The 17,557-nt window shown below is 38.3% G+C and overlaps 1 protein-coding gene across 2 annotated transcripts in view; it reads right to left on the bottom strand.

The window, feature by feature from the left end:
* G3BP1 (G3BP stress granule assembly factor 1) overlaps positions 1–8,292 on the bottom strand; it is a 32,587-nt gene extending 24,295 nt beyond the window's left edge. For both annotated transcript variants that reach the window (XM_039335744.1, XM_039335745.1), the window contains exon 1: positions 8,137–8,292. The gene's annotated coding sequence lies outside the window, so the exon portion shown is untranslated. The remainder of the gene's footprint in view (positions 1–8,136) is intronic.
* Between the last annotated feature and the right edge of the window lie 9,265 nt (positions 8,293–17,557).

Raw genomic sequence — 17,557 nt, 5'->3', positions numbered from 1 at the left:
TGAACAGATACATTATATTGTAGGAATCAGATATAAACAATAAGTTATATGATATTCTAAACTGAAATTGGAAACATGCTTAGCAATTGGTTTCTGATATAAAAAATCTTGTAACTTTAAAGTAATGTCAAGAAAATTATTGTGAAGTCTGGCATAAGGTTCATGAAATCTCGAGAGAATGTTGGTATTCTAGCACTCCCTAAAAAGAAACTGTAGGTACTTCTCACTTAACAATAATTCAGGCCAGAATTTCCATCACTAAGTGATGTAGCCATAAAGTGCAACATGATATGACTGCACAGATTAGCGATGTAAACTTTAGCATTTATGCCTGCTATTGTTAAGCAAATCAGTTTGTGCCATTAAGTAAGGGTGTCACCACTGATAACCTCCTGCTGGATTCCCCATTAACTTTGCTGGTAGGAAGCCAGCAAAGGTTGCAAATGGTGATCTGTACACTCTGATGTTGTAACTGGAAGCTGGGCACTAAGGGCCCAGACCCCAATTGTGCAATTATATGCTGCAATCAACAGGAGTTCAAGGCTGGGTGATAACTGTCACTTGTTCAGCACTATTTTAAGTGTAAGTGGTCACTCAGTGAGGACCACATCTACTGTAATTCAACCTGGTGGCAGAATATCAAAGTTTAATAAGTGATGGCCCAATCAGTAATGCTTCTTTTTTACACAAATAGCAATACCACTTCGGCTTATATACCACTCCATAGTGCTTTACAGCATTCTCTGAGCAGTTTAAAAATGTCAACATATTGCCCCCAACAATCTGGGATGGAAGCCGGAATCCACCTTGAGCTAATCAGGATCAAACCCCCGGCTGTAGGCAGAGTTAGCATGCAATTCTGCATTCTAACCATTGCACACACATATACACGCCTCATAAAAATCCACTTTGGGGGTTTAAACCTGTGCAGGAAGAAAATCCATGATATCCAGTATATAAACCAGCACACTGATAACATGTGCTCTCAGAATAGAATTCATATACAGTATAGGAAGTTCCCAGATTAAGAATGAGTTCTATTCCTGACTCTTTTCTTTCGAAAGTCGGAACTTGTACTTACAGACTATGTATTACTAAAAACGGCAGACAACATTGTCCTTTCCTGAAGTGACAAAACATTGAAGCTATGCAATACTTTCACAAACTGACGAAAATGGACAGTATATTAAAAACACATGGCTTCAGTGGTTCCTGAAAGCATTGCACAGCTTCAGCACACTGTTGGCTTGAGGAGACAGTACAGGCAGCCTACCTGTATTCAAGGTTTGTCCTTCAGTTGGACATTCTTAACTGAGGGACTGCCTGTAATTGAAAGGCTTACAAGCCAAATTAAATTCTACTACCATTTTAAACATTTCTATAGCATAATGCTATATTCAACATAGTAAATAAAATTCTAATCTATTTCATTAAACTTACAAGATACACTTAAGTTGGACCACAGGATTCCATCATCTATGGGGTCTTTGGGATCCCTAAGATACTACATCTCTCCTCCATGAATTTCACCGGCTACTGGTCTGCTTCTGAGGGTAGTTCAATGTGTTAGTTATAACCTTTAAAGCCTTTAATGGTGTAGGTCCAGGCTATCTGATGAATCATCTTGTCCTGGTAGGACACATCTGTCCTACTCATGTTGGCACAGATAACCTAGTGCAGATCCCATTAATCAAAGAATTCTGACTTTCCGGATCCAGAAGAGCCTTCTCTGCCACAGTGCCCACCCTTTGGAACATCCTATCCTCTATGCCAAACCTCCTACCCTTCTAGAGGAGCTTGAAGACCTGGGTCTGCCGGTTGGCCACCCACCCATCCATCTTTTCCATTTTTTATTTTATTGTTCTATTATTTTACTTCTGTTTTGTTTGTACTCTTTCATTTCTTTATTGTTGTAAGCCACCTAGAGTACCCCCACAGTGAGATAAGTGGCATATAAATTTAATAAATAAATAAATATCATCTTTAAAATATTTAAATCGATTTATAAACAATTTAGAAACAAGGGCACTGTAATGCCATTCAGTACAAAGACTTCTGATCTATACCAAGAAGAGGATCAGCTTTCAATGTCAACTTATCAACTGTAACTCAACAGACCCGGACACCACCAGTTGCTGAGCTCCTAAAGAAATGAAAGCTTTCCATGGTAACTTATTAATGTCGATGAGGGGTGGATGTAAGAGGTGTGTCTCTTGAAAGTGAAGAACATATTGTGAGCACTCTCACAAAATGACTGACAACAAGAATTATGTTAGGAAGCCAGGAGCTGCATGTCTTTGATATAGTGCAGCAAACAATATTACTGAGAATTCATCCACTTGCTTCCCACTTGGTCAAATAAGAATGATTATAGAACACCTCTTAATAGAAATATTGAAAAGCCACTGTAATGCATATTTAATTTTGGTAACTGAAGCTATTTTGGGGGAAAGTGCCTTTCTTTATGCTTGGTTTTTATTTCATATATTTGAAGCAATATATTTCATCTCACTTTCCAGACCAATTAGGATACATGATTAATCAGGTCAGAACCAAACTACTGTTTCTATTTGTGGAAGGGACAGAGTAGATGAAATTTCCATTATATGTAAACTACCTTGTTCCATTCTCCCCAATAATAATCAAGAACATTACTGAGAGGGAAAATAGGACATGGTAGCTTTCACAAATCTTGTCTTCAGATTTCAGCACTATTTTCTTTACACCTTCATAACATACACCTTCAAAACTTAAAACAGGTTTTCAGTAATGTATGGGCATAGCAACAAAATCTGATTCTGTATTTCCCTTCACAAGAAAATCCTTTATAGACCCACCTTGCTTAGTGACTGTCTGAAGTTACGATGGACCACCAAAAAGGTGGAGTTTCAACAGCCACACATCCCCTGTCTTGTGGTTTCATTTTGGGCACTTGGCAACTGCTCACATTCATAGCTGTTTACAAATCAGCATTTGTTTCTGGTTTCCAATGTTTACTTCTGATTTCCAATGAAAAACATTTAATGACCAGCACAAAAAAATAATAAAATTAGGCAGTCACATGGCTACCATGACTTACAACCATAATCCTGGGCTCAATAATGGTTGTAAAGGGGCGTTGTCTTACCTGTACACCTTTTCTCAGCATGATGATGGAGAATTGAGGATTACTATAGTCAGAAATTCCAATATGTGTAACTGGAAAGTTATAAAAGTAAGATCATACTCAGGCACCAACTATCTAGGAACTAGAAAAAATGGATCTGTCTTTTACATCTAGAGTCAAATGTTCTAGAAGACTCCAGGGAATTCAGCTTCATGCACATAATCTGCAAGTACTCCTACCACCAAATGCATGGGAATAACTAAATAGATTTAGTTTACCGTAAAATATTACAGGTAAAAGAATTATACCCAACAGAAGTTTATTTGAAATATTATTCTTCAAGCCAGTGGATTAGTAGAACTTATTTCAATCTGGCATGCAATCTGTGTTTTTTTCCCCCGTTGTCACATTTTTAAAACTGTGAAATAGCTTTCATAAGCTGCTTAGAGATTTTGGCCATCCAGCAAGGAGGAATGTGATGGTTGCTGTATGGTACATTTGCCAAAAGTGTTAGAGAAAAATACAGAAGACCTTTTCTGCTAGAGTTGATGGGACGGCCAGAGATAATCAGGGAGAGATGGTCCTTTAAACAGTATGGTTCATGTCATAAAGGGCTTGTCATAAAGGTGGTCCTTTAAACAGTATGGTTCATGTCATAAAGCCAAATCAGCACCTTGGTTTTGCCATGGAATACATAATTGCCTACACCATCACATTTTGCACCAGATGGATGCTTCATGATACTGTTCACGTGGAGTGTATTACAGTAATCCATCCTAGAGTTGATCAGAACATGAGTGATCATGAGAAGAGCCTCCCAATCCAGGAATGGGAGGAACCAGTATACAACATGAAGCTGTGCAAAGGCCCTCCTAGCCATGGCTGTCATCTGATGTTTGAGTAACTGTTGCAACTCTAGGAGGACCCCCAGACTGTATAAAGTCTGTTTGGGGCAGTGCAAATCTATCCTATAACAAAGATGGCAAAGTTCCTGAATTGGAGGGACCCCAAACCTTGGAGCCATTCAATCTTTCCAAGGCTCAGCTGAAGCCTGATGTTCCCCATCCAGTTCCTTATAACCTCCAGGCATTGGGACACAACATCAATAGCATCATTTAATTCCAAAGCAGAAGAAAGATATAATTCGATATCATCAATATGATACCTCACCCAAGGCAATGGAGGATTTCACCCAGCTGCTTTATGTAGTTTTTGAATAAGAGAGAACACCAAACTCTATAGGGCACTACATAGAATTCATGTCAATTTCTATGAATTAGATAGCAAATGGGTGAGCTAATTCAAGGTCTAGCAACTTATACCTATTACTAGCATTTTCAAAAAATGTGTTCATTATTATGATTTTTTTTATATTTACCATTAACGGTAGTTATTTATATTCAACTAATGTTAACATCTGATACCAAGATTAATCACCCTTTTTCATTTTAGCTAATACCAATTAATTTTAGCCTTTTCAAATAATCAGAACAGTACTTTTACATGGATGGCAATCACATTTATATTCTCTAGTACAGTGGTTCTCAACCTTTTTAATGCCGCAACCCCCAACCGATCGTAAGTTGAGGACTACTCAACCGGTTGTAAATCGAGGACTACTCAACTGGTGCAGCGTTTGCAGAATGGGACTTTTGGCGGGCTCAGCAGGGCAGAGACAGCCTGGACAATTCCTATTGGCTTTTGAAAGCCAGTAGAATTAGAATTCACTGCTTAATATTCACCTTATATTTAACTATGAATTGGGGAACTTTGGACTTCAGATTATCAAACACCTAGTAGCCTTTCCCACTGAGCCAGGCATGTCAAACTGCCAGCCCGCAGGCCAGATGCATCATACTGAAACCACACCCACTCCATTGCCAGTAATGGGGAAAAAGTCGCGATATGTCACATGACATCATATGACGTCGCAAATTTGACATGGCTGCACTGAGCATAGGGTGCTAGAAGTTATCATTTATTTATTTATTTATTTATTTATTTATTTATGAGACTTATATACCGCTTTAAGTGCAAGCACTCTCTAAGCGGTGTACACCAGTAAGCAATGTATATATATATTTACATTGCCCCCAACAATCTGGGTCCTCATTTTACCTAACCCGGAAGGATGGAAGGCTGAGTCAACCTTGAGCAGGTGAGATTTGAACCGCTGACCTGCTGAACACAGTCAGCTAAAGTGGCCTGCAGTACTGCACTCTAACTGCTGCGCCACCTCGGCTCATATGTTCCCCATCACTGTGAAAGATCCTCCTTTTTGCAGATGGGGATTTTTTTAATGCATTATTAAGCTAATTTTTACTCTGACATCTTAACAGTTAATAACAGCTATAGGATTAAACAACCTGTGAGGGAAACCTGGTATGGAAAGCCTTAGTTTTGAAGCAGAAATCTCCATCTCTGCAGCCAGTGTTCTAATAGTAAAAGTTTTGCAAATCTTATCCCAGAATAGGAGAAACTACATTCAGCTGCTCCTTCTACTTGCTATGAAAGGAATAAACATGTCAGGAAAGGAAAAATTTTCCTTTTCATCCTCACTAGAATAAACTCAACATGGTTGACAAAATGGCAGTTCCCCCACTATGAACTCTTCTCCCACTACACACTGGTCTCCATAGAAATGTCCTACCCATGGCTTTCCCTTGGTTATATATACAACACTAACACAAATAAAAGAATGATTTAGCAATACACTCCCAACATTTAGAAATTCACAATAAAATTCTTTGCCAGCAAGGAGAGGGATATAAATTCAGTATCATTTGGTACTGTCAGTTTTGTATTCATAAAGAAGCTATCACATATGTCCCAATTTTAAAAAATGAAGGAAAATAGGTGGTTATTTACACCAATTCCTCAATCAGTTGGAAGTTTTTAGTATTTTTCTGTGGCAAATTAGTAAAGAGTAATTTTAGAGCACCACTGCTCCTTTCAAACCTATTCTCAAAGAAAAGCTAAATGAAGTACTTATAAAGTACCACATCACAAACAGATGCATGAAAACTTTTCTTCTGTTCCCTTCATATAAATTATTCTTTGATTTTAAATTAGGAAGGGAAAATGATTTTTTTTTGCTGCAGAATGCATGTTACCAAGCTAAGTTTCCCAAAAAACATTTTGCCAAACCCAGCAAGAAGTCAAGCTAGATTTTTTTTCTGTTGCATATAAAATTTAACCTTCTCATAGTAAAAGTCTTTTTAAGCTTCATAGGAAAACTTTTTTTCTGTGAAAAATGTTCTGTGACACACATCTACAGCATCCCTTATAAGACAAATATTAAAAAGCACAATAGGGGGGAAAGAATCAATTTTCCATACGCACCCAAAATAAAATTCTATTCAGACAAAATTGTTTGGAATAGGATGTATAAGTACTGCTATGTCAGGCTCCAAGAATCTCTTGTGTCACTAGTATGTAACACCAGCACAAAGATCAAAATAACCATTAGGATATTTCATTGTAGTCTTTAACTTAAGGGGACATAACTGACATTCCCAAAAGAAACTGCGGTATGTGAGTTTTATAGAACTACATTCCGTGTATAAACCACAACTCTTTTGGCTTCCAAATAGCAAGTTATAAAGGAGTCATATACATAAAACCTAGAACCATCTACACTTCCTAAAGGTAATGCTGCCGATAAGACAAAAATAGCACTGACTGGAAACATGGCTACTCTACAATACTCAGCATCAGATTATAAAGCTCCCACTTGACCCAGTTTACATATTAATTACAATGTTCACCACAGATTTCTGTTGCCAAGTGAACATACATATAAACGATTTCTATTAAGACTACTGGGGCAAGAGTACAACTGAGTGACAGGTGAAACATGAAGGGCTCAAAACTATTTGAAAATTCATGCATACGATTTAAATGCACATATTTTCTGCATAGTTATCTGCACCCAAACAGGCCTGACGAAGGGGGGGTAGTTATTATTAGCACTTCAACAAAATTGCATGGATTTTTTTTTTTATATCCCAGCCTAGATCTGATGCTGGTGGAATGAAATTGTCATTCCATGAGGCGACAGACAAAGCTCGTAGCTGTGTGCCAGGGTAGCACAATAAAGCCGCAACCCTGGTTCACTTTATAAGAGCTGCCCGCTTTTTACCCATGGCTTTTTTTTTTCCTTCGCTATTGAACGACACCATTGTCCTCTACGTGCAGTTATTTCTGCTACGGTTAAAAAAAAAAAAGGCCGGCCTCTCAAGCTTCTTTCATTTTATTATTCTCCCACTCCTACACCGCCTAAGACGGCTAGTGTCGCGGATTTTTGTCCTTTTTAACGGGAAGAGGAAAGCCGCGGCGGCTTTAGCGTCCCGTTTCCTCCCTCGGCAGGCCCGCGGAGCTTTACAGACCCGCTAAGGTACCTTCTCGCTGAGCTATTCAGGGCGCGGGGCCACTTTTTTTTCCCCCTCAGGGCACAAGAAGGGGGTAGGGAGAAGCGAGATTTGGCACCGATAACTACCGTCTCCGGGGCGGGCTTAAAAGTCGCCCCCGTCAGTATGAAAGCACCATCCGCCTGGCCACGCGCGTGCGTGAGGCCGACCCTCCCAGTCCTTCACATCCCTTGGCCGGCCGGGCCTGCTAAAGCCGCCAATTGGCTACCGCAGGCATGTATTCCCGCACTACAAAAGGAGCAGAGGGAGAGAGAAAGGTTCATTCGCTCCTTCGTTGTCGGCCCTCCCGCCCTCGCACCCCACGGATGTCCTCATTCCGCCACTTCGAAACCCTTTGGCCGTAAGCCTCCTTGCAGGGCCGTTGAACAGGATTGATGCCTCCAAGCAGTAGTCTGCGGCATCTCCCTTCTCCGCCCCGCTCTGGAAGCAAAAAAAAAAAAAAAGGCCGTAGAACCCGGGAGAGCCCGAACCGGGATTAAGGAGGGGAGGAGGACCGCAGCCACCGCCGCTCGGGCCCTCTGCGCATCTATGGTGATGGTGACGACGGAGCCGTTTGCAGTCCCATGAAGGACGTGACCCGGCCTACCCTGCCAAACCAACCTGAGGGCGAGGCGGAGCTGGACTAGAGGAGGTTTCACTCCGAACGAGGCAGACACGCACGACGAGAGACGGGAAGCACCTCACGCAACAGCGTGCTCAGCCGCCGGGTAAATATACCCGTTGCGCAGCCTAACCCTATTGAAAGGCCACGTCCAATCAGCTGTCGGCCAAGTTCCCATCTCGGAGATCGATAGGCCATAAGAAAAAAGGGGACGGACAGCTTACAGAAAGGCAAGGAAATAGTCCAATAGCGTTAAGGGAAGCCCGGGAACGAGGAGCAAGATTGATGCCTGCAATAACCAATAATTGCCGGCAAAAGGCCTATTAAGGCAGGAATAGAAGAAATAGATTCAGGGGAAGACCAACGAGACGACGCTATCTTCATTATTAGGAGAAAGATGCCGCGGAGGCGTGGCTAGATAGCCCGCCAAGGATAGGTGCGCTGCACGGTTGAAACTCTAGATAATCAAGACTCGGAAACCCCGTGTAAAAAAGGGCGTTGCTACGGATCAGTACCGGGCGCAGAGTCCAATTACAGTACGACGAACGGTAATATATGATTGACAGAATTGGGATGTGGACCGATTAAGGAAGGAAAGCACCTACCGTGAAACGAGTCCGGTTCCGAGTGAATAAACGGGAGGGGGAAAAGTGGGCGCCTTGCATCATGCCCCTCTCACAAGCCAGTCTTGGGCTGCCTTCTTGTTCGTTGAAAGTTCAAGTCTGTATTGCTGGCTCTGATCCGGCTTGAACGAGTGAACTCAACGGTGGTCGCAGAACGCGGACCTGATAATATCTGTTCTCGAACTTTAATTAACTTCACAGACGGGCGCCGAGACCTGTAGAAGCAACCGATGTGCTCACGCCCCTAATAGACTTTTATGCTTGTCATAACAGAATGAAAAGTTCGATCAAAGTACACCCACAAGTTTCAAATGAAGATTTAGGCTTTAAAAGTAGGGCTTGCCCCAGTCTCTCAAATGGATTTCCCATTTTAATTTCTGTTCACAAGTAGTAAAGCTTGTGTTATTCCAGGGCCATCTTCAGTATGATGCTTTTGCAGTGGTAACTACTGCCGGTAGACTAGTATTGACAGCAATCATATACAAGTAGTCCTTGACTTACAACCACAACTGGGACCAGAATTTCTGGGGTTAAGCAAGACTATTGTTAAATGAGTCTTGCCTGATTTTATGACCTTTTCTGCCATAAGCAAATCTCTGCAGTTGGTAAGTTAATGAAGCAGTCATTATGGGGCAATCCAGTTTTCCCCCCATTGAGTTTGCTGGTCAGAAGCTGACTAGGAAAGTTGCAAATGCTGATCACATGACCTGGAATACCGCAACCATAAATACATGCCGGTTGCCATATGCCTAAATTATGATCATGTTATCATGAGGATGCTATAATGGTTTAAGTGTGAGGACAAAGTCATAAGTCACTTTTTTCAGTGCCGGTGTAATTTCGGGTCATTAATTTGTCTAGTCATTAACTTGTTGTAAACAAATGGTTATGAGTTTGTTTACGAGACAAGTCAAGGGCTATTTGTATACAGAGACAAGTGTAAGGATCTCCAGCAGAGCCTGTAGAGTGCCCTGGGGCTTAAAAAAAATTAACAACCCAGCTGTAAGGTGAAAACAGTTCTTCTTTAAATCTTGATAAGTTAAAGTACAACCCTTTGAAAAATGTGTTCCCTCACTTTAAAGAAGGCTGCTTGCACTCTAGAGCAGTGTTTCTCAACCTTGACAATTTTAAGGCATGTGGACTTCAACTCCCAGAATTCCACAACCAGCAATGCTGGCTGTGGAATTCTGGGAGTTGAAGTCCACATGCCTTAAAATTGTTAAGGTTGAGAAATACTGCTCTAGAGTAATATTGTTAGAACTCATATATACACCTGTTGTTGCCAATAATGTTTTATATATTATAGCCATACACAGACTTTGGGAGGATAAATTTAAAAAATCACACATTACTGTACACTACTGTAATATCAGTTGTCCATGTATGATCAATAAGATAACTAAAAATGATAATGCCACATGTATAATTTAAATGGTATGTTCAGCATCAGAATGACTACGTGCAAGAAAGATCAAACCTCAAAAGTTACACAAAAGTTTCAGGAATTGTGCTTTTTCAACAAAGTAAAATCCTGCCAAACAATAATATAGAAATTCTGTTCTGCCTTACCTCTGATCAACTCTTGTACATTTTAACCAGAGCTGTATGGCCCTTTGCAAAAAGTGATCAAAATTATTTTTGTATTCTTGCAACTAAATAATAAAAAGCTCCACTAATAGAAGCAATCTGATCTGAATTAAATGCTACTGAATAATACAGGGACAAAGATAAGTTTTCCAGTTGATAGTTTAAAATGCTGTTACTTAGATTCTAGTTAATGGGAACGTATAACTTCTCATTCATCCATTATTTATCATACTACTGATGTGCTACCTTCATCAACTTTTTTAAAAAAACAAAATAGTTCTTACTTTTTCTACTATAAGTATATGCCCCCAATATTCCAAAGTGCAGAGAATAATAGACATTCAATAAATAGCATACTGGCTATTATGATTTTAAATTGTGTTCCATCTACAAATTTCCTGAAAAATTCACTTGTATTGATCATCAGCACATGGTGTTTTTTTAAAAAAAATCTTTTCCTGCCTACCTAGGTTTGCACCAAACGTGGAAAGATGAACATAACTTTAATATGTAGATGTAGGAAAGGTATTATCAAATAATAAACATTCAGTCAGAATGTGTTCCTTAATGTAATTTTTCAGATGCTTAATATTCCCTTGCTTTAAAATTCTTAAAAATACAGAGTTTCTCCAAGCAAAGGGTCCTCGTGGTGCCAGCCATCAAAATATATTGTTTAGCATTTTCATCTTTTCCTTCCTTAATGGATTTTCAATGGGAAGAAATGCCACTTCCAACTCTGTAATTCAATAGCTATTGTTCAAGAGTATTGAGGTATCAGGATGTTAAAAAGGGTCTAGCATATCGTACCTCAGGAAACAAAGGTACTTTGGACAATCTGGAAAATAATTGGATAGCATAAAGGTTGAAAAAGGCAACAAAATGAAATAACAGTAGCACATAAATAGTTTTAACAGGGTGTTCAGTGTAGAATCAAAAATAACATCCTGAAAAGCCATTAACATTTCTAACATTTCTATATTTATTGGAAGTTGAGTAATTTTGGATGAAAACAAATTGATTTTGTGTGTATCATGATAGAAGCTCCTGTTATTTTAACTTTAACTTTATTGTCACTTTGAATGTACACTAATCAGTGTATGTTAAAATGAAATTTCATTGCATACAGCAGGGGTCTCCAACCCTCGGTCCATGGACTGGTACTAGGCCATGGCATGCCAGCAACTGGTCCGCACAAATAGAGCCCATGCTTGGGATGCAGGCAGCACACAAAACCACGCCCCCTCCAGTCTGTGGAAAAATGTTTCTCCAGGGAACCAGTTCCTGAGGACCTCTGGCATACATCTCTCAAGGATCACCACCTCCCATATACACTACATAAATATGACAAAAATAAATACAGAATTATGCATATACCCACATATATGACCCATAGAAACAACAGTCTAGTTCGGGTTATGTATACATGTGCTTGGCGAGAAAAACAAATCTTGTGAATTTACCAGACGGATGGCATAGGTAACAAAGTTGTTGGCTAGTTCTGCTATACCAGAGGGGAGAACAGAAACAGACCGTAAAGTAGGTGTGTGGGGTTTCTAACAATGCTTTGAGCTCTAAGTAGCAGCATCCTGGATACCAAGGAACAAGCTTCTTATGATCTTCTCGGCTGTCCATACCATTCTCTGTATGGACTTTCTATCTGAGGCACTGCTGCCACCAAACCAGACAGTGATGCAGTTTGTTAAAATGCTTTCAATCATGCCTCTGTAAAAAGTGGCTAGGATAGAATGAGTAAGATGTGCCCTCCTCATCCGACACAGGAAATGCAGATGCTAGTTTGCATGCTTCACTAAGGATGACGTGTGGAGAGACCAATTCAGATTGTTAGTTATCTGCACCCCTAGATACTTAATACTGTTGACCACCTCTACAGCTGCTTCCTTGATACTGAGTGGAGTATGACTATGCGAGCTCTTTCTAAAATCTACAATCTTTGTTTTATCAACATTTAGAACCAGGTTACTTTTATTGCACCAGAGCCTTTACCTCTTCCCTATAAGCATCTTCATTATCATCCCGGATAAGACGGAATGTTTGATGTTCTCTCCAGAGCATCTGATAACATTTATTTAAAATAGGAAGTCAGGTATATATCTATGAAGCTTTATCCTTCATTTATGGCAAGACAGATATATGACACATTTTGATCCTTCCCTTCACTTGGAGTAGCTCTCAAAGAGACTTTGTTTTCTATTAGATCCTTGAAGACATTGGACTGGCATTTTGTTATCTCTAATCCTCTCATTTGTTCTCAGATACAAAATACAGCACACTGCACACTGCTAATTCATAAATCGGTAGCTTGGGACAGGCATTTACAGATGAAATAAATGATCACAGAACCTACATTCCTTTTAAATAATCTGAAACCATATCTAATTATTAACCTTCTAGTATAAAGATCACTTACATCATAGCTTCAAACCACAACAAATTAACCTTCCTCCTTCTGGTAAGGGATCTTTGTCACAATCTGGTAACTTCTAGAGCAAGGGTATCAAACTCAATTGTGTCACGTGACGTATCGCGATATATTGTGACTTTTTTGCCTTTGCGGAGCTGGGGTGGGTGTGGCCTGCGCATGATGCATCCGGCCCACAGCCACCAGTTCAACACCTCTCTTCTAGAGAGAAACAGACTGCACTTCAGAATTTCCAGCCCACATGGCCTTTTGAAATTTGGGAATCCAGCCTTTGTGGAAGAAGCTTTTATTAAAAGAATTGCCTTCCTCTAGCCATGGTCATTCAGCATTTGCTCACTGCTCCCACCCTAAATTCTGCATTTTTAAGTGTAGAAAGGCTAGGATCCCCATATGCTGAATTTAATCATACCATGTGCTTTGTTTGACAACAGAACATAATTCTTTCCTATTGCCTTCTTCCAGATGTCTCTCAACTTCCCAGTCATGCCAATGGTCCTGACATTTTCTAGTGTCTCATTGAATTCTAAAGGTCAGCTAAATTCCTACCTGCTATAGCTATTGTAAGACTATAGCATAATCCTGTAAATCTCTTCTCTGAACAACTCATTTTATTTACAACTCATAGACAGCTAAATCAACTTTCCATGCTTTTTTAAAAAAAAATTAAGGTGCATATTATTAAATTGCCTTGTCTTCAAAATAGCTTAAGAATTTCAAAGAGAATTTTCAAGTACAGCTTTTAATGTAAGTATATTCAAAATAGATTTAAGGTGTTTTAATGATTTTTAATAAAATAGTTTAGATCAAATGTCAAGATATATTTTAAGATATCTTAAATGTAAACATTGTAAGATATTTAAGATTTACATTTACATATTTACATTTAAGATATGTATAATGTAAAATATATAACATTGCCATGGAGTATTTTTAACAATTTTTTTAAAATGTTCCTTTTATTAAGTATTAATTATTTTTTTTTTTTATTAAAAGTTTTATAAATTTTACAAAAAAGAAAAAAAAATACAAAACAAGAGACAACATATACAAAAAAATAAAACTAAACAATACATATATAAGAAAAACCCCCCATCCCCCACCCCTCAAAGCTTCCCAGAGCAGAATATAGGCTTAAGATATATTTTAAGATATCTAATAAATGTGAAAAAACTATATAATATTTTTGTATACCCAATCTAAATTGTATAAATTTTATCCATTTATCCCAAACAGCAAAAAATTTACATTTTAGCTACTTTATTCCTGCAATTAGGCAAAGATCTTAAGATAACATGTCAATACAATGTATCACAAATAACAATACCTAACAAAAATAATTGCGGAGTAAATTTTACCCTCCTTCTAAAAATTCTCTGGATATTCCACCATATTTTAATCCAAAATGCTTTTATCTCTCTGCATGACCACCAAATATGATAATAGGAAGCCTCCTTATAACCACATCTCCAACATTTGGGTTGCACGTCAGGGTACATATAAGACATTTTTTGTGGATCAAAGTATTAATTATTAAAGTCAAAGGAACATGCTAATTTAAAATCCCAAGGTCTTAATATTTTATAATGTCTTATAAAATGTTCAATGTTAATAATAATTTCTAATATACTTTAAGTAGTTAAACTTCACAAATTTTGAAGAATTTTATATCTGGCAAATGACTAACGATGTGAAAGTTGAGAATGTCATTCATTATGGAATTTACACTAAGCAACTAGCTCTGGATGTACAGTATTGCTCTTTTGACAAATTATAAGTAATGTTTTTGAATATTAGCATTCAGTTTTTCTTTAGATGTAATTAAATGTAATTATAGGTTTCCACTATGCTGCAGCACAAATGAAAACACCAATTATAAAAACAGCATTGAAACTACAATATAAATGAACTCAGTTAATAGGATTTAAAAAGCTGATATATTTTTAAAAACGTTTGCCAGCATGCAAGCTTCTATTTAAGCTATTTATAATTTTGCTTGTATTTCAATTACCACAGATTTTAACATGCTGTAGGATTGTTTCTGATAACACTGGCAAAAGTCAGAGTTGTCTCCTGCAGGTGATTACCATAAAGTTCCAAAATTAGCAATAAATACATTATCCATTTTGAAAATAACACATTATCCATTTTGCACATGGCAAACAGAGATTCCTGTTAAGTCTTTGGTAGCAAAAAATGAGTCTGGTAGAATCTTTTCCAACTAACAGAGTTTATTAAAAGATGATTTGAAAAGCTTCTCCCAGATCCTTGTCTTGATATCCAAGGTTATTGCATCAGTCAAGGAGAATCTGACTTTTCCTGGAAGAGAACCATATTGAAAGGTCCCCACAACCAGCAATGGCAGAGAGGATGGTGAAGAAGCAGCAGCAAGCTCACATTTTAATAATAATAATAATAATAATAATAATAATAATAATAATAATAATAATAATAATAATAATAATAATAATAAAGTTGGAAGGGACCTTGGAGGTCATCTAGTCCAACCCCCTGCTCGGGCAGGAAACCCTACACCATTTCGGACAAATGGCTGTCCAGTCTATTCTTAAAAACTTCCAGTGTTGGAGCATTTACTGCTTCTGGAGGCAAGCTGTTCCACTGATTAATTGTTCTCACTGTCAGGAAGTTTCTCCTTAGTTCTAGGTTGCTTCTCTCCTTGATTAGTTTCCATCCGTTGCTTCTTGTCCTGTCTTCAGGCACTTTGGAAAATAGCTGGACTCCCTCTTCTTTGTGGCAGCCCCTGAGATATTGGAACACTGCTATCATGTCCCCCCTCATCCTTCTCTTCGTTAAACTAGACATACCCAATTCCAGCAACCGTTCCTTATATGTTTTAGCCTCCAGTCCCCTAATCATATTTGTTGCTCTTCTCTGTACTCTTTCTAGAGTCTCAACATCTTTTTTACATCGTGGTGACCAAAACTGGATGCAGTATTCCAAGTGTGGCCTTACCAAGGCATTGTAAAGTGGTATTAATACTTCACGTGATCTTGATTCTATCCCTCTGTTAATGCAGCCCAGCACTGTGTTGGCCTTTTTGGTAGCTGCAGCACACTGCTGGCTCATATTTAAGTGATTGTCCACTAGGACTTCGAGGTCCCTCTCACAGTTACTACTATTGAGCAAGGTACCCCCTATACTATACCTGTACATTTGGTTTTTCTTGCCTAAATGTAGAACCTTACTTTTTTCATCATTGAATTTCATTTTGTTAGATAGCGCCCAGTGTTCAAGTCTGCCTAGATCCTTCTGTAAACTAAGCCTGTCTTCTGGAGTGTTGGCTATTCCTGCCAGCTTGGTATCGTCTGCAAATTTGATGATTTCCCCATCAAACAACTGTTTGGAATGACTTTCCTTTTATTTTTCCAGCATTTTTTACTATTTTACTATTTTTAAGTTGGGAGTAAACAAAGAAACAAGCACCCTTTCTTCCATTTTCTGACCCCCTCTGAGCTTTTCTTGTTGATCATTTTACTGAACATCATTGTTCTTTTGACTTGTGCTGTTTTTGTGGGGGTTTTTTAGTTTGTTTAGCCCAAAGGATAGCCAACCAAAGAACCTAAAAAATATATCATATGGTCAGTAAATTTAATATTTTGATACATATTGATCAGCTACTGTAGAAGTTGGTAGGCTTGCTACATTGTCTGTGATTCAAAGATAAGTTTTCAATCTGGAGAATAGTTGCATTGGATTCTTCCAGAAAACATCGGGCAAAACAAGACTGGGAAATTAGAAAACATCCCCAGAATAAGGCAATGGCAAATTATTTGAGTAGCACTGACAAAACTACCTGGACCTGTTATGAACATGCACAACAACATAAAAAGCAAGCAACATTATCATACACATCATGAAAATAAAGTGGCTTGCCCTCTTGCATCGTTCCATCTATTTCATTTACATTGTTATGTTAATATCATTGTGTCTTCTTATGGATGTCTAAAAGAGATGCCCATAAAGTCACCAGGAATCATTTGAAAATATTTTACCTTCCTATTTTTTAATTTTTAACTTTCTTAAGAACAAATAAAAAGTACAGCACTTTGCAAATAATTTAAATAAGATTAAAGAATGCTAATAATTAAATTATACAAACTAATAGCATAAGTATCAGAAAACAAAAGTGAAACAAATAAAAACCAGTGAAATTCAGTAAAATTAATCTACTTGTTGAATTATGTAGGTATCATACATGTGGTGATGATGATGATGATGATAATAATAATAATAATAATAATAATAATAATAATAATAATAATAATAATTTTAAAAAGTTGGAAGGGACCTTGGAGGTCATCGAGTCCAACCCCATGCTCAGACAGGAAACCCTAAACCATTTTGGACAAATGGCTGTCCAGTCTCTTCTTAAAAACTTCCAGTGTTGGAGCATTCACAGCTTCTGGAGGCAGGTTGTTCCATTGGTTAATTGTTCTGTCAGGAAGTTTCTCCTTAGTTCTGTTTCTGAAAGCTGAGATCAGTGGTTTTGTAATACTGTAAAGGATACTCCAATTCTTCATTCCAACTATCTTGCATATTATATCCAGTTATTATGTTTAAGAAACTCAAATACTTTGGCCATCTAATGAGAAGGAAGGACTCACTGGAGAAGGGCCTAATGCTGGGAAAGATTGAGGGCAATAGAAGAAGGGGACGACAGAGAATGAGATGGCTGGATGGAGTCACTGAAGCAGTAGGTGTGAACTTAAATGGACTCCAGAAAATGGTAGAGGACAGGAAGACCTCGAGGAA

This window comes from Crotalus tigris, unplaced genomic scaffold (genome assembly GCF_016545835.1).
Source record: "Crotalus tigris isolate CLP2741 ecotype Arizona unplaced genomic scaffold, ASM1654583v1 scf7180000017658.5313226, whole genome shotgun sequence".
Taxonomy (NCBI): Eukaryota; Metazoa; Chordata; class Lepidosauria; order Squamata; family Viperidae; genus Crotalus; species Crotalus tigris.
Note: the sequence above shows the minus strand (reverse complement) of the source record. Positions and strands in the feature narration are given on the sequence as shown.